The 18,862-nt window shown below is 35.4% G+C and overlaps 1 long non-coding RNA gene across 2 annotated transcripts in view; it reads left to right on the top strand.

Annotated features, from left to right (window-relative positions):
• LOC137773929 (uncharacterized) overlaps positions 1-18,862 on the top strand; it is a 267,315-nt gene that overhangs the window by 7,488 nt on the left and 240,965 nt on the right. Inside the window, exon 3 of one of the 2 annotated variants that reach the window (XR_011075757.1) lies at positions 5,497-5,546. The exons of the other annotated variant lie outside the window; for it this stretch is intronic. This is a non-coding gene — a long non-coding RNA (uncharacterized lncRNA). Of the gene's footprint in view, positions 1-5,496; positions 5,547-18,862 lie in introns of those variants that run through there. 2 annotated transcript variants of the gene reach the window in all.

The following is an 18,862-nucleotide window of genomic DNA, read 5'->3' as shown; positions in this document are numbered from 1 at the left end:
TTCATAAGAGTTTTGAGAATACCAAGAGTTGTATGCAAGCCGCATCTTCTCATTAAAATGGTTTGGGGGCAATACCCACTGATTATTATCCATTATTATTGCTGTTGGTTCTGGGACAGAAGAACAGTGTCATTCCTTAAAAGCCAGTGGATTGACACAGCATTTTCAGTTCTCTGAAATAGTGAGAGTTATCTATTACATTGCCAAATTTGGTCTTTTGCTACCCGTTGGGAATTAACATTTGGTGTGCTGGAGTACCTTAATTCTTATCAGTCATAACGTCAAAGGTTTTAACTGCTTTGCACACATTTGAGGAGGATAGGGTATTTGGACAGTCTAAGTAGCAAACTCAGTTTTGTATTGAATTAGCTGCATTAAGCCAGGTAATCCCTCAGAAACACATTCTGTTGAATAAGAGAGATGCCAATATGGAAAAGATTCATCCTCGCTTCTAATTTACGTATCCTGCTGGGATAAAGAGTTTTGTAGCAATACAGTCTGACAGTTGGTTAGTTAACAAACTTTCAGTACTAAAGTGATTGTAAATAGACTGAATTGGACCTGTGGTTTGGAAGTAACACTTCTTACTAGCTATGTGTTTTTATTAACTTCTATGTGAAACTGCATGTACACACACATATATATCATGCCATGCCTGTGTGTGAGCGTTAAATGCTTTTGGTACAAAGTTAGAGTTGTTTAAAAGATCCGTTTCACTCTGTGTAGTAGGTGATTGTTAGCAAGACACGGCTTTGAAACATTGCTTAAATTACTCCCTCATGTACTTGTGTGCTATAGCTACAGTATTGATGACCTTTGATCAAGTTGTTAGGGAACAAGGGTAGCAAAATGAATACTGCCTGGAAATCCAGAGATCTGAATTCTAGCAAGGCTCTGCCACTGTCACGCTCTATAACTGAGAAATAGCATCCTTCCCAAGAGCCCTCACCATTGTCCCCTTGCTGAGTAGGTTAACAGTCCCATCTCGTGGGCCACCACAGTTTTTATACTCACTTCTGTTTGCTTCTATTAGAACACTAATCACAGTGTTTTCCAGTTTCCATGCTTCTCTCTTTCTCTCTCCCTTTACTGGTCTGTGACCTCTAGGAAGGCAGTGACCGTGTTTTCCGTTTACCTTTACTGTCTTATGTAGTACTTTCTGTATAGGGGGCACTCAATGCATATGAGCTGTACGAACAGATTTGTATGTGAGGGAGTTGGAATAGAGTATCTTGAATAACTCAATTCTGTTTATAACGTGATAGTTGGTACAGTTATTTAATACAAATGGTCTGTAATAAATTTAGTTGAGTGAATGATTGCCAAAGCTATCATTGGGATTATACCAGATTACAAATTCCCAGATTGACTGGGTTTGCCTTGGACATCTGAGGTGTGTTACTCATTGGTTTGTGACTTATTAAGAATAATTGGAATATTTCAGAGTCATTCAATCACATTATGAACCTCAACAATGGAAGAAACATTTTTTATGGCTGTTCACGAAACAGTACAGTCTGAAGGTTATTTTGTCTTACCTTTAAAAATGGATTTCTGAGTATTAATCTCATTAGATTTTGGAGCACATTAGTTACTGATATTGCTAAAATGGGCAGCGATGCCATACTTTTAAATTTTCTTGAAAGCTCCAACGAGAACATACATGCACAATGTAATTCTGGATGGTTGAAATATCTAAATGTATGCAAATTTAGAGGTAATGATATTTAATATAGAAATGTGATTTTGAGACTCAAACAAAAGGATTATTTTAGTCCTCTACTTTCATGTAAATGTAGGGGTGGGTCTTCATCTGGATCTGAACCTTGGAAGAAAGTCAGCAATTTGAGGATTGAACTCAACTTGAATTATTTCCTTTTCTTTTGTGCTTAATTAATAGGCTATGCTTCAGACTACTGGTCAGAGAAAATGCCCCAGACATGCTTTATTCTGGTATTTCTGGATTCTTTATTTAAATATTTATGTAATTTTAATTTTACTGTCTTCTTTAAGTTTTAATGTTCTTTATGATTATGAAATGTAGCCACATAGTTAAAAATTCAGAAGTTGCAGATGCATATGTGATGAAAAGTTGATCACATACCCCTGGTCTCATTTAGTTAGTTAACTCATTTAGTTAGTTTCCCCTCTCCTAAGACAGCCAATGTTAGGGGTTCCAGATCAGTTTCCTGATCTGTCTTTTATTTTATGAAATCATGTAATTCTCAGTTTCCAGCAAGCTCCTTGAGAGCAGGGTTGATGTCTAATTATCACAGTGTTTTACCCAAGCAAATATGTGTTGAATATTTCAGTAAATCATAAGCTCAGCCAAGGCCAACATCTTCGCTATCTTACATGAATATTTATAATACTCATTATTAGTGGGAATACACTCCCTAATAGTGTTTCTCCTTCTGAACCTTCAGTCATTTGGTTTCACTAGGCTGGATTGTATCCTCTTCTACAATTTTTGTTTTTTTTACAAATTCTATAATCCTTCAAATTTTGGATTTACGTTTTATACCTCATTATTGTCTCATTCTCCTCCCCATTCTCTGTCTTTACATACCTTAATGCTTAATACCATATGGGTTACACCAAATTATCACAATCTCTTATTATTCACTTTTGCAGATGTACAAAGAGTTCCCATATGCCCCACCCAGTTTCCCCTATATTAACATTTGTATTAGAGTGGTATAGTTATTACAATTGATGAACCAATATGGATACATTATCATTAACTAAAGTCCATAATTTGCATTAGGATTCACTCTTGGTGTCTGTGGACTTGGACAAATGTATAAAGACATGTCCTGTATCCACCATTTAAAGTATCTAACATAGCAGTTTCACTGCCCTAAAGATCCCCTGTGCTCCATCTACCTATTCATCCTTCCCTCCCTCCCCCATGAACCCCTGGCAACCACTGATCTACTGTCTTCATTGTTTTACTTTTTCCAGAAGTTGTATAGTTGGAATCATACAGTATGTAGCCTTTTCAGATTGACTTATTTTCTTTAGCAATATGCATTTAAAGTTCTTTCAGACCTTTTCATGACTTGATAACTCATTTCTTTTTATTGCTGAATCATATTCTAGTGTATGAATGTACCACAGTTTGTTTATCCATTCACATTTTGAAGTCCATTTATGTTATTTTCTGAAGAATAATTTTTTCCCTTATATGATGTTTAAAAGATTAAGTAAATGCAGAAGTAAAAGCTATAGCTAATATAGTTTATTATTTCCAGAAACAAAGGATATGAGAAAATATGCCTCATGGTGAAACATTCAATTAAAACCTCTTTAGCTCTGAAATCAATATTGCATCAATATATGACAGGATTTAGATTTTGAAAATAAACACACTCCTTTTGTAATCATAAAAAATTTTTTTTAAATTTCATTTTCTGTGTAATCAAAATCTCCAAAAGCATGAGAGTGTAGAGAGAAATCTTTTCTTATGGATGTTTATCTCATTATTACATCTCAAAAATTTTTTTAGTAGGAAAGTTTTTAATGTATATTTTGTTAAGGCTTATATTATAGAGTCCTAGAATGTACAAAGGGAGCTTAGAGTCATCTGGTCCAATCGGTTGCCAATATCTGAATTTCTTCTCTGACATTGAAGGCAGGTGGTCTTAGAGCATATGTTTAAATGATAGGAAGCTTACTCTCTTACAGATCAATGGGTTTCATTTTTTTTAGGTAACTAATCATTAGAAAAGTCTTCCTTTTATTGAACTAAACTCTGTTTTCCCATAATTTTTACCCATTCATTCTAATTCTACTCCATGAATCAGAAAGAAGAAATTTAATCTCTTTTCCCAAGGATAGTCCTTTGAATATTCAAAAGAATATAATCTTTAGCTTTATTCTAGCTAAAGATAGCTACAATATCTCTCTGCATATTGAACTTCCTGAGCTCCTTATCATCTTAGATATCGTCCTCTGAATGGTTGTGCAGATGCCACTGTTCAAAAACATTTTGTGGACGCATGCCCAAGTTTTTCTCATTCATTCATTCGCTCTGTTTTTGAGTGCCTGCTACCTGACAGACTTTGTTAGATGCTGGGGATGTGATGGTAACCACTTCCCTGGCGGTCCCACATGGTTAAGACTTCGCGCTTCCACTGCAGGGGGCACGGGTTTGATCCTTGGTCAGGGAACTAAGGCCCCACATGCTGCATGGACAAAACAAAAGATGAAACGTATTTCCAAGGGGTGAATACAGACCAACAAAAAACTAAAATCAAGTAGCAGTAAATTGTGATGAAGGAAAGAAACAAGGACCCAAGACAGAAATGAATGGGGTGGGGAAGCAACTTCAAAAAGTTGTTGAGGGAGGGCCAGCCTGAAGGAGAGAAATTCAAAGGAGGAGCATTCCAGGTAATCATGGTCATATGTGCTCGAGCTCTGAGGTGGAAAGGACTTCAAATTCTAGAAGCTGAAAGATCACTGGCATTAGAATGCAGTGAGAAAATGTGCATGTGATGGTTTTAAAATATGTCTGTGTATCTTTTCCTAAGATGAGGACTAATTTCCGCCCCTTAATTCTGGGCTGGACTTCGTGATTCTCTTCTGATGAATGGAAGGTGGCAGAGGTAATGCTCTGTGACTTCTGAGGCATGGTCATAAAAAAAAAAATAGCTTCCACTTGGTTTGCTGTCTCTTGGATTGATCATTTGGAGCGAGGTCAGCTGCCATGTCATGAGCTAGCAGCCTGTGGAGAATCCCTTGTGGGAGGGAACTGAGACCCCCGCCCCTCCCCTGCCCCCCAGCAAGTGCCAGGTTGTGCCTGTGAAGGACCCATGAGAATGAGCCATTTTGGAAGTGGATCCACCTGCCCCGTCAAACCTCCAGTTGACTCAGCCGCAGTCAACATAATATCCGCGGCCTCCTGAGAGACCCCAAACCAGGACCACCCAGCTAATCCACTTCGGAGTTCGTGACCCCCAGAAACGTTAAGACATACCACATTTATTGCTGTTCTGAACCGCTAAGTTCTGAGATAATTTGTTGTGCAGATAACTGATAGAAAAGGGATGTGTCAGGCAGATTGCCTTTGGATTCAAATAACATAAGCCCCAATGACAAGCATCTTACAGTGAGGAGTTTATTGGCGCCCTTACTAAGAAGTCCAGAGGTGGGCCTTGGTCAGTTCTGTGGCACAGTCACGTCCCCAGGTGCTGGCCACTTTCTGTTCTGCCCTCTGTACCAGGTCGGTGACGTCCCCTCACAGAACCACAGAATCGTAGCAGCAGTTTTCAGTCATCACCCGGACGAGAGAGGCATTTCCTCCTGTGTGTGTTTCTACAGATAAGGAAAATCTCTCCCTCACAGTTGGTGGCCAGAACTGAATAAAATATCACACATAAACCAGTAGCTGGCAGATGAGATAGCAGGGACTTTGGATGACACCTCGATTTCTGGCTTAAGCCACTAGCTGGAAGGTACTGCTTTTTTTTGTTTGTTTTTTGTTTTCTTTTTTAGGTCATGTGGGGAAAATCAAGAGTTCCATTCTGTATATGTTAAATCTGAGATGTCTTTAAGACATATACACTGAGACGTCAGGGAGCAGTTGGCTATCTACATTTGGAGCAAAAAGAGGAGATAAAAATGTAAGCGTCATCAGCAAAAAGATGGTTTTTGAATCGATGTATTTGATGACTTGACCACAGGGGAGTGGATGAGAGGTGACAGCAGGCCCACAGCCAAGTCTGAAGAACCTCAGCATCTCAGATCTGGGTACAAGAGGAGCCAGTGAAGGGAAACCCGGGTAAGTAGGGGGAGGAGGGCAGGCAGAAGATGGCATCCTGGAAGCCGCAAAGGCAGCATTTTTCAAGGAGGGAGCGGTTAACTGTGTCCTTTTTGCCAAAAGGTTGAACTAATAAATGAGGGTGTGTAAGTGACCTTTGGATTTAGCACAGGATGCTGAGGAAGGAGGTGGATTCATAAGAGGACAAAGGATTCATGGGGCCTGAGTGAGTAGAGACAGCATGCAAATACTACTCCTTGGAGGAGTTTGGCCCTGAGGCAGTAAGGGTAGCTCTAAGGGGATGTAGGATCAGGAGATGAAAGCTAATGTCAGAAGACACCAGAGCACATCTCTGTGCTAATGGGAACTTTCCCTCATAGAAAAAGAGAATGATTGACAATACAGGAGAGATGAGGGACAGCCCAAGGTGTAAAATCCCTGAGGACAGTGCACACACACATTTATGCACATTCCTATGTAACTTTAATTATTAGAGTACAAATAGAATATCCATTGTTTGGGGAGAGTAATTTAAGCAGTATGTTGGCTCTATTAACTATTTCTCGGAGAAACAATTTGCAAAGTAGCTAAAAATCCAGACTGCTAGAGCCAGATTTTTGCGGTTTCAAGTCAGCTGTGTGACCTTGAGGAATTTACTTAACCTCTCTGTGCTCCACCTCCCTAATTTTTATAAATGGAGTTAGTAGTAAAAGTACCCACCTCATAGGGTTGTCATCAAGGTCTCCTTAGTTAACATACATAAAACATTTAAAGCAGTGCTTCATCTATGGTAGATGCCCTGTGTGCTAGGCACCTACTTGATAGTATTTGCTGGGTTTGGTTCTACTAAGTGACTTAGGCTAAAGGTACTGTTACCAGGAAAAAAATATTGATTTAAATTTTATTATTATTTTTACATGATATGGGAGTTATGCGTAGAAAAGTATCATATATTGCGATGCAACCTCAAATAAAAAAGTGAAATTTACATTTTGAAAGATAGTTATCCTAGCATTATTAAAATCAATTGGTTAGTCTTCATTATTTATTAATTTCTTCTTGTAGGAACTCTTGCCTTGAAATATAAAACTTGACAAAACATGATCACTAGACATTCATCAAAAGCATCCAAAGGATATTTGGGGGGAGGCAGTCAAGGTGCTAAATTAAACAATATAGTTCAAAATGGGAGATGGATTCAAATCTTGTACTATGTACACAGCACTTTCTTCCTCCCTCGCTGAATGTTAATTCCCACGCTAGAACGTCTAGCGGCTTGCAGGAGTCTGCAAAGATAGAACATTTATAGGAGTTAATGCTCGGTGGGTATACAACACGGAGACCCTGAAGAACTAAAAAAGCATGAATAAATGTATTGCAATTACAGGCTAATGCAGGGAATGGGTTTATGGTGCTTAGAGGTCTGGATCAGCTCTCTGACAGCCTGCAGACATTAGGAGCCCCTCGTGACTCGCCTGCGATGTGGGCATTATGGAGTGATTTTTACTTTACTGCCTTTTCCATCAGATCATCCCCTTTCTTTCACACACAAGGTTAATTCACTTCTTGATCACATTATTTCCTCGCTGCTCTTTGACAATATAAAAATTCTGAGCGGACAGCTCAATCCCTCTTCCATCTCAGATTTGATTGTTATGGTATTGCCTGGCGTCCCTCAGAGGCCTCCAGCAGCCTTTGCCGTACTTTATGACACTTAAATGGCTTGGCTACAATTTCTCCATCTATTCACGAAATGCTGTTAATAACTCATTTCCAAAGAGGCCCTTCTTTATGGCTTGGCATTAAAGGAATTTTTATTAGGTGCCAGGATAGGTGACACACAGCCCCAGTAACCAAAGAGTTAATTAATCTGTTGAAATTTATTGCCTTTTATACTGCACTCAGTGTGACAGTCCCTAAGAGAAACAGATACTATATTTACAACCCAGGTTGAAATAGTCAGTAATATAGTCTGCATACTGACCTACTCCATCAGTGTATGCCTTCTGCTGGAACATCCATTAATCACAGAAGATGAATTTGTATAATCTATCTTCTTTCTTATTCTGAGATTCCAATAAATATTGAAATAATAATTTATTGATTACCTTGCAATATAAATGTGTAGTAAAGTCACCCAAGACATTTTCATGGTAATGTATTTTGGAAGTTCTTGGCATTCTGTGGGAATAAAAGGCAAAGCTGTAATAGGAGTGAATACTCTTGTAGGCAGAGCACCAAACTTAATTTCATATTGTGTGTAGGGAAATGACAAGGTAGTTTCTGGACTACCAAAAGTCGAAGCCACAGCCACGATAATTACATTCTCCAAAGTAAACATCGTGAGTATTTATTATCACATTTGCACCTTACCTTCTTTGTGTTTTACCCCCAGAATATTTTAGACCACAAATAATTTCTTTGTGCTACCTTTCACTTGTAAAACCACTACTTTCCTGCACATAATACAGGCAAAGATGAAAAGGGTTTAGGTATGGTGGGTACTATCTTCCACTTAATTCCAGTAACATCTTCTGGGACCATTTTATAAATTCTCAGTCTGAATTGTATATTTCCTATCACTGTTGTTTGGATAGTCCTTTGGGTTCTTGCCCTAAATCTCAGTTCGCTTCTACAATTCTCATGAGTTCTTGCTATTACTTATGGGGCAATGATTTTGTCATGATTTTAGGATCATGATAATTTTTGCATCAGATCTGATTTGGTCCAGAAACATTGGAGAAATATATGAAAGGTGTTATAGAACGTTGAGATGTCCTTGTGAATCAAGCACAATTATTGTTAAAAACTGAGAAACTCTAAATGTCCTTGTGTCTGGATATACAATATTATGCTGTTTGGGTGAACATGAGCTGAACAGCCAACACTTCTGTTCTGCACATGTACCAGCAGCACCGACAGTATTATACCGTAGGGTTTGTTGTAGGTGCAGTTCTAGCTGAATTCAATCACATTCAGTTAATGTAGCCCTCTTCTAGTCTCCATAATAATTCATCTCAGTTTTGGGCAACTCTTTATGATCAGGATAACTCCGCAGAGTGGATGAAATTCTAATGTGTGAGGTTTGTTTTCTAGTGCTTTCCTGGCAAGGTTAACCAGATGGTGAAATGTAATAGCTTGGAAGATCCAGTTTTGATATACAGTCAATCATTTCTGAAATGATAATGAAAAAGCAAAAAGGATCAGAGCTTTTCAAATTCACTTTTTGGTCATGAAATTGAAAATATACTTTTTTGGAGACTAAAGAAGTATCTCATCATAATTCCCCTGACATTTAAACCTCTTGGCTATATACTTCTAAAAGAAGACAAAGTATTTTGAAAATTTTGCCATACATTTTTATATGGAGTATATTTATATCACATTTTTTCATGTGAAAAATTATGAAACTTTTTAATGTCACCTGAAAGTGTTTCTGATGTAGATTTCAAAATAAAATATATTTTCTTAAATGTTTTTGGTAACAATAATACCAATTAAGTCGTATATTTCTTCTATATCTTATTTCGATGAAACCTCAAATCAGTGATAACCAATATAATGTAGAATTAGGCAGTTCCTGAACCTTATTCTGCTATAAAACTTGCTAATTTGGCACAGATATTATTCTTTGAAGATGGACAATATATAGTTTTTTCATCAGGTTTGATTTCTACTGATTCGATTATTTTAATTATGGATTAATTATGGATATATATATACTTAAGTATCTAACAAAAGAATTATGTTGATGCATTCGATTATTTCTTTAGTGATGAAGTTTGCTGTGAGATGGCATATTACCACGTGATTGCTGTGCTACTCTCCTTCTTATTTTCTTTGGTCCATTTTACGCATTGGTATTAATAGCTGTTCCTTGTTCTGCTCGTGTAAAGTTACATTCTGATTTCAGCTCTCCCTGGTGTTTGGCTAATTGGACTCTTCATTTAAAGTATACTATGTTTTATTACCTTATCTTCCATGGTATTTTACATTTTGGATTGACTGATTCTAATTCCTGTTTCACAGTAGTATACTTTCACAGTAGCACAACCTTGGGAATCCATTAAGTTTGGCCTTTAAAACACTGCTTTATTTTTCTCCACACAGTAGTGAAAAGCTGTGGCATTTTCCAGCACCCACATTGACTCCCTTTTTATAACAATGCTACTTTCCCTTCCCTTCTTAATTTAAATCAGTGCAACACAATATATATTTATTAAGCATCCATTACATGGCAAGTTCTGTGTCAGGTACGGACTTGAATTGGCATACGTGCTACTCTCAAGCGGTTCAAAGTCAAAGTCTGTTAATTGAGACAGAAAAGTAACAAATGATGATTTTTAAAACCCTTCTTGCCCCCTTCTCACACAAAATCTTTAATTTCAGGAACTTGAAGTTGAATAATTTTGGAAGCTAACCTTTTATTTAGCTTTCATCCAAGGGCAGGTACTTCATTAAGCACTTGAAATGGATTATTTTACTTAATCTGTACAAGGCTGCATGGCAAGTACTATCATTGTATCATCCCCTTTTTACTGATGTGGAGGTGAGTTACAGAGAGGCCAGGGCACCTGCCCAGGCCATCCTTCCGGTGTACCACCTAGGGGGGATTGGAATGCAGCCACCGGAGTTCAGTGCTGGGGCACTTCACCACTCCCTCTCCCAGTTCTGCAGGATGAGACACATGTTATTCAGAGTAAGAACTAACCACTCTTTTTGTCTATTTATTGCTCACCTCTGATTATTGAATCCTTTCCCCAGAAATTTACAATGCCCCTCCATCATATAACAAGTTCCCACATACATATGAAACAATTTGTAGGCTCTGTTTTATTCCTAGGTAATCTGTACTATTCTTTTGATTTGTCTGTTTCTACCCTATTCCTATACTGTTTTAATGGCTATAATTTTATAAAATTTTTCATGTCTGATTGGGTGAGTCTCTCCTTTTTCTTATTCAAAATGTGTTTTCTCTTCTTAGCTCCTACGTCTTTAAAAATATTTTTTGTTGTGAAATTTATTATGCACACAAAAGAATACATAAAAATTTATGTCCAGTGTAAAGAATAAAAATAAAAAGCCATCACGAACCTATTATTCAGGTCACAAAGTAAAATATTGCTTTGATATAATTCTCATTATGATCCTCCTTGATTTCATTCTCCTCCCAACCTCTTCCTTCTTCCAGAGGTAACAGGGTCAAAGTTTTGGTGTTCATCTTTCCCTTGCTTGTCTTTATAGTTTTTCTATCTACATCAATAACATATTATTGTTTTATCTGTTTATGACACTTATAGAATGAAAACAAATTGTATATAATTGTCTAAGACTTGGTTATCTTTTTCCATGTTGTGTTTTTGAGATTTATCCATGTTGATGTAAGTAGCTGTAGTTAATTTATTTTTCACTGTTGTATAATTTTCCATTATATGAATACAGGCATACCTTATTTTATTGCAATTTGCTTTTTTGCCCTTCCCAGACATTGTGTTTTTTTTTTATAAATGGAAGTTTTGTGACAACGCTGTGTTGAGCAAATCTATTGGTGTCATTTTTCCACACTTCGCGTCTCTGTGTCACATTTTGGTGATTCTCATATTATTCCAAACTTTTTCATTATTATATTTGTTATGGTGATCTGTGGTCAGTGATCTTTGATGTTACTACTGCGAAAAGATTACAACTTGCTGAAGGATCTGATGATGGTTAACATTTTTAGCAATAAGATGTTTAAATTACAGTATGTATATTGTTATTTTAGACACGATGCTATTGCACACTTAATAGACTATGATATAGTGTACACATAACTTTTAAATGCACTGGGAAACCAAAAAATTCATGTGACTCACTTTATTGTGATATTTGCTCTATTGCTGTGTTCTGGAACTGACCCCACAGGATCTTTGAGGTATGCCTGTATAACAAATTATTTTTCCATTCTACTGTTGATTGATATTACACCCATTTCAGATTTTGCAGTTATGAGCAATGCTGCTGTGACCATGCTTGTACACACGTTCTGGTATGCATGTGCAACGGTTTCTCTCAAGTATACACTAATTAGTGGTGTTGCTGAATCACAGGGTAGGCACACATTCAGATTTATTAGGTTATGTCAAACTGTTTTCCAGAGTGGTTATATTAGTCTATTTGCCTGTCAGCAGTATGTGGGAGTTTTTGTTACTCTACATTTTGCCAACCCTGTGTTGTCTGACCTTAAATGTTTTTCTATTCATAGGTATAAAACAGTATTATATTGTGGCTAGGTTTTGTTTCTCTGATTATTAATAAATATATATATGTATATTTATATGTATTCTATTGCTTTTTTCTTCTGTAAAGTGCCTGTCCACATCTTTTCATATTGTGTTGCTTGCCTTTTATACCTTGATTCATAGAAGCCCTTTGTATATTCTCAATATAAGTTCTTTTTCAGTTATGTGTGTGTGTGACAAATATTTTCTCCTAGCTTAGAGCTTATCTTTTTACTCCTTGGTAAATTTTAGTCATCAGACTTATTCAATTTTAATGTAGCTCAATTTATAAATATTTTTCTTTGTAGACTGTACTTTTTGTATCTTGTTTAAGAAATATTTCTTACTGTGGGTCGTAAAGGTACTTTCTTATATTACCTTTTAAAAGTTTTATGCTTTTGTCTCTCACATTGATTTTCAATCAACCAGTAACTAATCTGTGTGTGCGTGTGTGTGCATGCGTGTGTGTGTGTGTGTGTGTGTGTGTGATATGATACAGGAAATCTAATAACAGTTTTTAATAGGAATAACTAAAATGCCAGCACCTTTTTGAATAGCCCATCCTTTTCCCACTGATAAAAAGTTCCAGATCTGTTATAAATCATTATAATCCATTTTGCATGGATTTGTTTCTAGACTTCCTATTCTGTTTATGTCTATTTATCTGCTTATACCACAGGGTCTTAATTATAAAGCTCAATGATAGGTCTTCAAGTCCACTAGCTTAAGACTCCTCCCCAACTTGGTGGCTATTTTGGGGCTTTTGCTCTACCAAATAAATTGTAAAATCAACTTGTAACTTCAACAGTAACAACAACAATAACAAATCCAGTTGGGATTTGGATTGGATTCTTTATAGATTAATTGTGGGAAAATATACATAGTTATGTTACTGACTCTCTCGAGGAATATGGAATATCCGTCTACTTAGGAATCTTAAATGTCTTTCAATAGAACTTTATAATTTTAACTCTAAAGAGCATGCATATATTTTGTTGGATTTATTTCTAAAGTACAATTCATTTTTGTTTCTTGTATAATTTATTTTATTGCACATGTTTTAAAAATCACAGTTTTTGATTGTTGCTGGTACAAAGATTTACAATTGAATTTCTGTATTGATATTTTTATCCACCAAAATTATTTAACTTGTATATTTGGAAGCCATATTATTAGGATTTACACAGGTTTGTACTTGTTATATCTTCTTGGTGAACTGAACCTCTTACCAATATTTAGCAACTTTTAAAATCTCTGGTATTGTGTTTATAGTCTATTTTGTTTGGTGTTACTATGATTATGTCAGCCTTCTTTTAACTAGTATTTGCTTGATATATCTTTTTTCCATTACTAGACTTTCTAGTTTTCTGTGTCCTTATGTTTTAGGTATGTCTTTTTTATGCAGCATATAATATTTTGAATTTTAATCCTATTTGGCTGTCTTTGTCTTTGATTTGGAGGGTATAGTCCATTTACATTTATTGTACTATTGATCTATTAAATTGGGTTAAGCCATCTTTTCCTTTCTATTTCTATTGTTGTAACTCCACTTCCTTGCCTTCTTTTTGATTAATTTCTTTTGTTTATTTTCATTCAATTATTTTCTCCTCAACCTCTTTGGAAATTACTTATTCTGTGTCTGTTTTTTTAGTACATTACCTATTTTAACATGCATTCTTAACAAAGCCTAAAGTTAGTTAATAATTATTCTTTAATTCTGAATCATGTGAGCATGTTAGAATATATTAATGATCAACGCCTTCTAAATTACATTCAATTGTTGACAAGTATTTTAGTTCTCGCTAAGTGATAAGTTATTGTTATTCCTTCATTTTGTCAATTTTTAAAAGATTTTTTTCACATATTTTTTAATATTTTTGCTTATTGGTAATTCTTGTAGAGATTTTTTTCTAGGATTATTTCCCTTCTGTTCAAAAATTTATGAAATTTTTCTTTATTGGAAGTCTTCTGGTGATAAACTCTCTACTTTTTTTGATTTTTTTTCCCCCAGATATCTCTGAGTTTTATTTATTTATTTATTTTACTGATGTATAATTGACACATAACATTATATTAGTTTCAGGTGTACAACATAATGATTTAATATTTGTATACTGATAAGGTCTTTATTTCTCCCTCATTTTTGAAAGATAGCTTGACTGGGTACAGAATTGTATGTTGACAGTAAAAGACAACATGCTCACAATGAATGAAAATGTAGTAAATCTCAAGAAAGAACTATAAAATATGAAAAAGAACTAAATGGAACATCTAGAACAGAAAAAATACAATATTTGGATTAAAAATATTCCCTTAAGGGTCTTAACAACATATATATGAATCAAAACATGTCAGCTTACTTGAAAACTGATTAATATAAATTTTATCATCTGCAACTCAGGAAAAAAAAGAAAAAAATTAACACAACTTTATGAGGCTGTTGTAGCCATCTTGAAATAATAGATGGACACCCCCCCACCCCCAGTGTGGTTCAGATATCAAGACTGATGATACCCCCCTCCCCCCCACACACACAGCAAGAAGATATGAAAAAGTTTATTACTCACATAACAAGCCTGTTTGGGAGAGCTGAGCAGGCCTCTGGAACTGATCTGAAAAAGGCTAAAGAGAGTAAGGAAAGGTTAATGTTCTGAATCAGTTGCTGGTGTCTATAGAGAAGCTTTCTTATCAGCTTTGCCATCTGTAGGGCAGAAGGGGAAGAGGAAAGGACTTGGTTTAAAAGCTGTCAGCAGTTAAATGTTATAAAATGGAACATATTCATATTACAGAAACAATATCAAAATGTCTAAAATATATATAATTGGAGTTCAGGAGGCAGAGGAGAAAGAGGATGTGTCAGAAAAAAATGTTGGAAGATATTTATGGTTAAAAATGTCCAGATTAACTGAAGACTCATATATGCAGATTCAAGAAGCCTGAAAACTATAGACCAGTTCTTTCTTGGGACAAATACTTAGGAGTGGGTGAACTAGTCATGTTGTATATCAGGCAGGGCTCAATCAGGAGAAGAAACCATAGTAATTTAAGCTGTGGAAGTATAATATAAAGAATTATTAAGCTGTGATAAGAGAGGGACTATATCGATGTAAAGGGAACTCTAAAGGCTACTCTAGGACTGAGAAAGAATACCCACAGGATGATATAGTTGGAAGAAGGGGGCCTTTCCCAAAGTTGGAGCTAGATCTCATTGGAGAAGGTATCGTTGCAGCCTACTGATTGGTGGAAAACTTCCCTGGGTTCCTGTGCTCAGAACTCGTCCATAGTTGCCAGGCAAGCAGGAAACAATGCTCTGGAATACAAGTGAGCTGAAGATGTGGGGCAGGTACACAGAAGCAGTAGTGCCGTTGTGAGCACGAGGTCTTCAGAACATGGTGTCCACCTCAGGAGGGCCTTGGCTGTTGCTAAGGGGTTGCATGTTCTGGGCATGCAGCTGGGACGTACACCACTGAATACTGTTGACGGGTTGTGCAGCAAGAATAAACAAAACAAAAAAAAACACAACAGACCAGAACAGTGAAGCCCCTTGTTCCTGCAGTGTTTCTCTAGTGCCCTCTACCGACCAAGCTTAACATTGGCTCACTGTAAAGGAGAAATGCTTAAAGAGTGCAGTCCACTATTGCAGAGCAGTTTCTGAAGGATGAATTTGAAATTAAGAAGCAGTAAATTGATAACTAGCCTGTAAAGTATATGTTTAAATTTATAAAAAATTGTTATACTGTTTTCTGAAGTGTTTGTACCAGTTCGCATTTACACAGTAGTACGAATACAGTTCCAGGTGCTCAAGGTCCTCAATAATGCTTGGTATTGTCAGACTTTCAATTTTATCTATTCTAATGTGTATGTAGTAGTATTGAATTCTGTTTTGATTTTCATTTCCCTATTAATAGTATTGTTACGTGCTTATTTACCATCCGTATATTTGCTTTGGTGAAGTGTCACTTCAGTGTTTTTGGCCTATATTTTGAAATGGGTTGTTCATCTTCTTATTGTTAAATTGTAATTGTTTTTTAATATTCTGGATACAAGCCCTCTATCAATATATAGTTTGAAAGTATTTTCCCCTCAGTATGTGCTTGTCTTTTCATTTGTTGTCTTTGGAAGAGCAGGTGACTTTAATTTTGATAAAGTTTAATATATCGATTTTATAGGTTTATGCTTTCTGTCTCTCATGCTAAGAAAATTTTGTTTAATCTAAATTCAAAAATGTTTTCTCCTATGTGTTCTTCTAGACTTTATATAGTTTTAGCTTTTTATATTAGATTATCTGGCACAGTTTAAGTTCATTTCTGAAAGATAATGTTGCATTTGTTTATTTGTTTATGCAAATAGCTTCAATCATTCCAGCACCTTATGTTGAAAAAAGTTTTCTCTCTTCATTGAATTGCCTTGGTGCCCTTGCTGAAAATCAATTCACCATATATGTTTAAGGCTATTTGCTAACATTTTGTTAAAGATTTTTGCATGTATATGCATTAGGAATATTGGTCTGTCCTTTCCTTCTCAGTTGTTACCTGGAGTTGTCAAATTGTGAGGTTTGAAAGCACAATCCTCTGTATTTCCAAGTCTTCCCAAGACTTCCAACACCATATGAAAGTTTGAGGGGATCCCCAAAATCAACTGCAGGTTTTATAATTGCTAGAACTCACATAACTCACTGAAAGCTATTATGCTCACAGTTAAGATTTATTAAAAGGAAAGGATACATTAAATCAGCTGAAAGAAGAGATGTATAAGGCAATGTCTGGGAGGATTCCAAACGTGGAGCTTCCATTGCCCTCAGGATATGTTACCCTCCTGATGTCAGTGTCTGACAATTCACATGGATTCTGACAACCAGGGAAGTTAACCCCAGCTTTTGTTTTTGTATGTTGTATCTGCTTCTTTATATTTAAAGTGGCTTTCTTGTAGACATCATATAAATAGACCTCATTTTTAAAATCTAATCTGATAATCTCTACTTTTTATGTGGATTATTTAGACCATTTATATTTATTTTGATCATTGTTTCTGTTAGGTGTAAATGTGCCTTCTTTCTGTTTGTTTTCTATTTGATAGGGCTATACTTTTGCTCCTTTCCCCCTCTTATTTGTCTTCTTTTGAATTAGTAGATATTTTTATGATTCTGTTCCTCACTAATATTGACTTATTACCTTATTTTGTGTGTGTGTGTGTGTGTGTGTGTGTGTGTGTGTATGTGTGGGTGCTTTTGAGTTTACAGTATACATTTTTAATGTATTGCATTCTACCTTTAAATATATTACATTACTTTACATATAGTCTAAGAGTCTTAGAACACTGTTACTTCCATTTATACTCTATAGTCCTTTGTACTATGGTTATACATTTTATTTCTACATATTATAAATCTCACAGTTCATTTTTATTTTTTTCATTAAACCATCAATTATCTTTTAAGGAGATTTAAAAAGAGACAAGAAAATGTCTTTTATATGTACCACATATTTATCATTTCCACTGTTCATTCCTTTGTTTAGATCCAAATTTCCATGTGGTTTCATTTTATTTTTGCCTGAAGAAGTTCCTTTAACATTTCTTGTAGTGTAGAACTGCTGGTGATGATTTCACTCAGCTTCTGTTTGTCTGAAAATTATTTCTTTCATCTTTAGTTTTGAAAATTATTTTTAATGTGTATAGAATTCTGGAAAGTTTTTCTCTTAATACTTTAAAGATATCTCTCCATTTTCTTTGCCTTGTATCATTTCTGACAAGAAGTCTACTTTCATTCTTTCAATAGTTCCTCTGTATGTAATACCTCTTTTTTCTCTAGCTTCTTTTAAAAAAAAATTTATCACTGGTTTTCAGAAATTTGATTATGATGTACCCTAGCATACTGTTTTTCACTTTTCTTCTGCTTGTGCTTCATTGAGCCTTGGATGTGTTGGTTTTTAATTTTAATAATATTTGGCAATCTTTTGTTCGTTATTTCTCCAAAAATATTACCTGTTTCCCTGTCTCTTCTGGGATTCCATTTTCACAGATGTAACACTGCTGAATATTGTTCCACAGATCACTGATGCTCTGTTACTTTTATTTAATTCTTTTTCTCTCTGTGACTTTGGATTGTTTTTATTGCTATGTATTCAGGTTCAATAAAATTTTTTTCCTCCAGTGTATAATCTGCTGTTAATCCCATCTAATATATTTTCCATTTTAGCTAATCCCATCTAGTATAATTCCATCTAGTATATTTTCCATTTTACTTACTGTATTTCTCATCTCCAGAGGTTCCACTTGGGTGTTTTTTATATCCTTCATTTCTCTTTTTATCATGTTGTGGATCCCTCTACCTTCTTGCACATATAGAGCATATTTATGGTATCTGTTTTGAATTCATTTTATGCTATTCTGTCATCTGTGTCATTTCTGTGTCTTGTTGTATTGATTTTATTTCTTTTTGTTTACAGGTCACATTTTCCTACTTCTTGGCATGCATTATCATTTTTTAGAAATTAAAACAAATTGATCTTTATAGAATTTAATTTTTAAAACATCATGAAACGCCTAAAAATTAAAGAATATCAGTAGAATGTTCTAACTCTGAAAAGGTAGAAATCATTGATCTGACCAAAATTGATATTAAAACATTAGATTCATATTGGAATGCCTCATTTATATCTATATTTTTTCCTCTCATACTTGTTTGCTCACAACATTTTAAAGAAGAAAAGGAATATAAATAATCTTCCTCAAATAATTCCACTCTTCAGGTGGCCTCTACTGATGCCATGGGGAAATAGCGACCCATTACTGCTAGCCAGTGATGAAATTTTTGGCTCCCCAGTCAGAAATTCTAACAGCA

Source organism: Eschrichtius robustus, chromosome 12 (genome assembly GCF_028021215.1).
Source record: "Eschrichtius robustus isolate mEscRob2 chromosome 12, mEscRob2.pri, whole genome shotgun sequence".
NCBI classification, from domain to species: Eukaryota; Metazoa; Chordata; class Mammalia; order Artiodactyla; family Eschrichtiidae; genus Eschrichtius; species Eschrichtius robustus.
The sequence above is the reverse complement of the archived record's forward strand: the minus strand, read 5'-3'. Positions and strand labels throughout refer to the sequence as shown.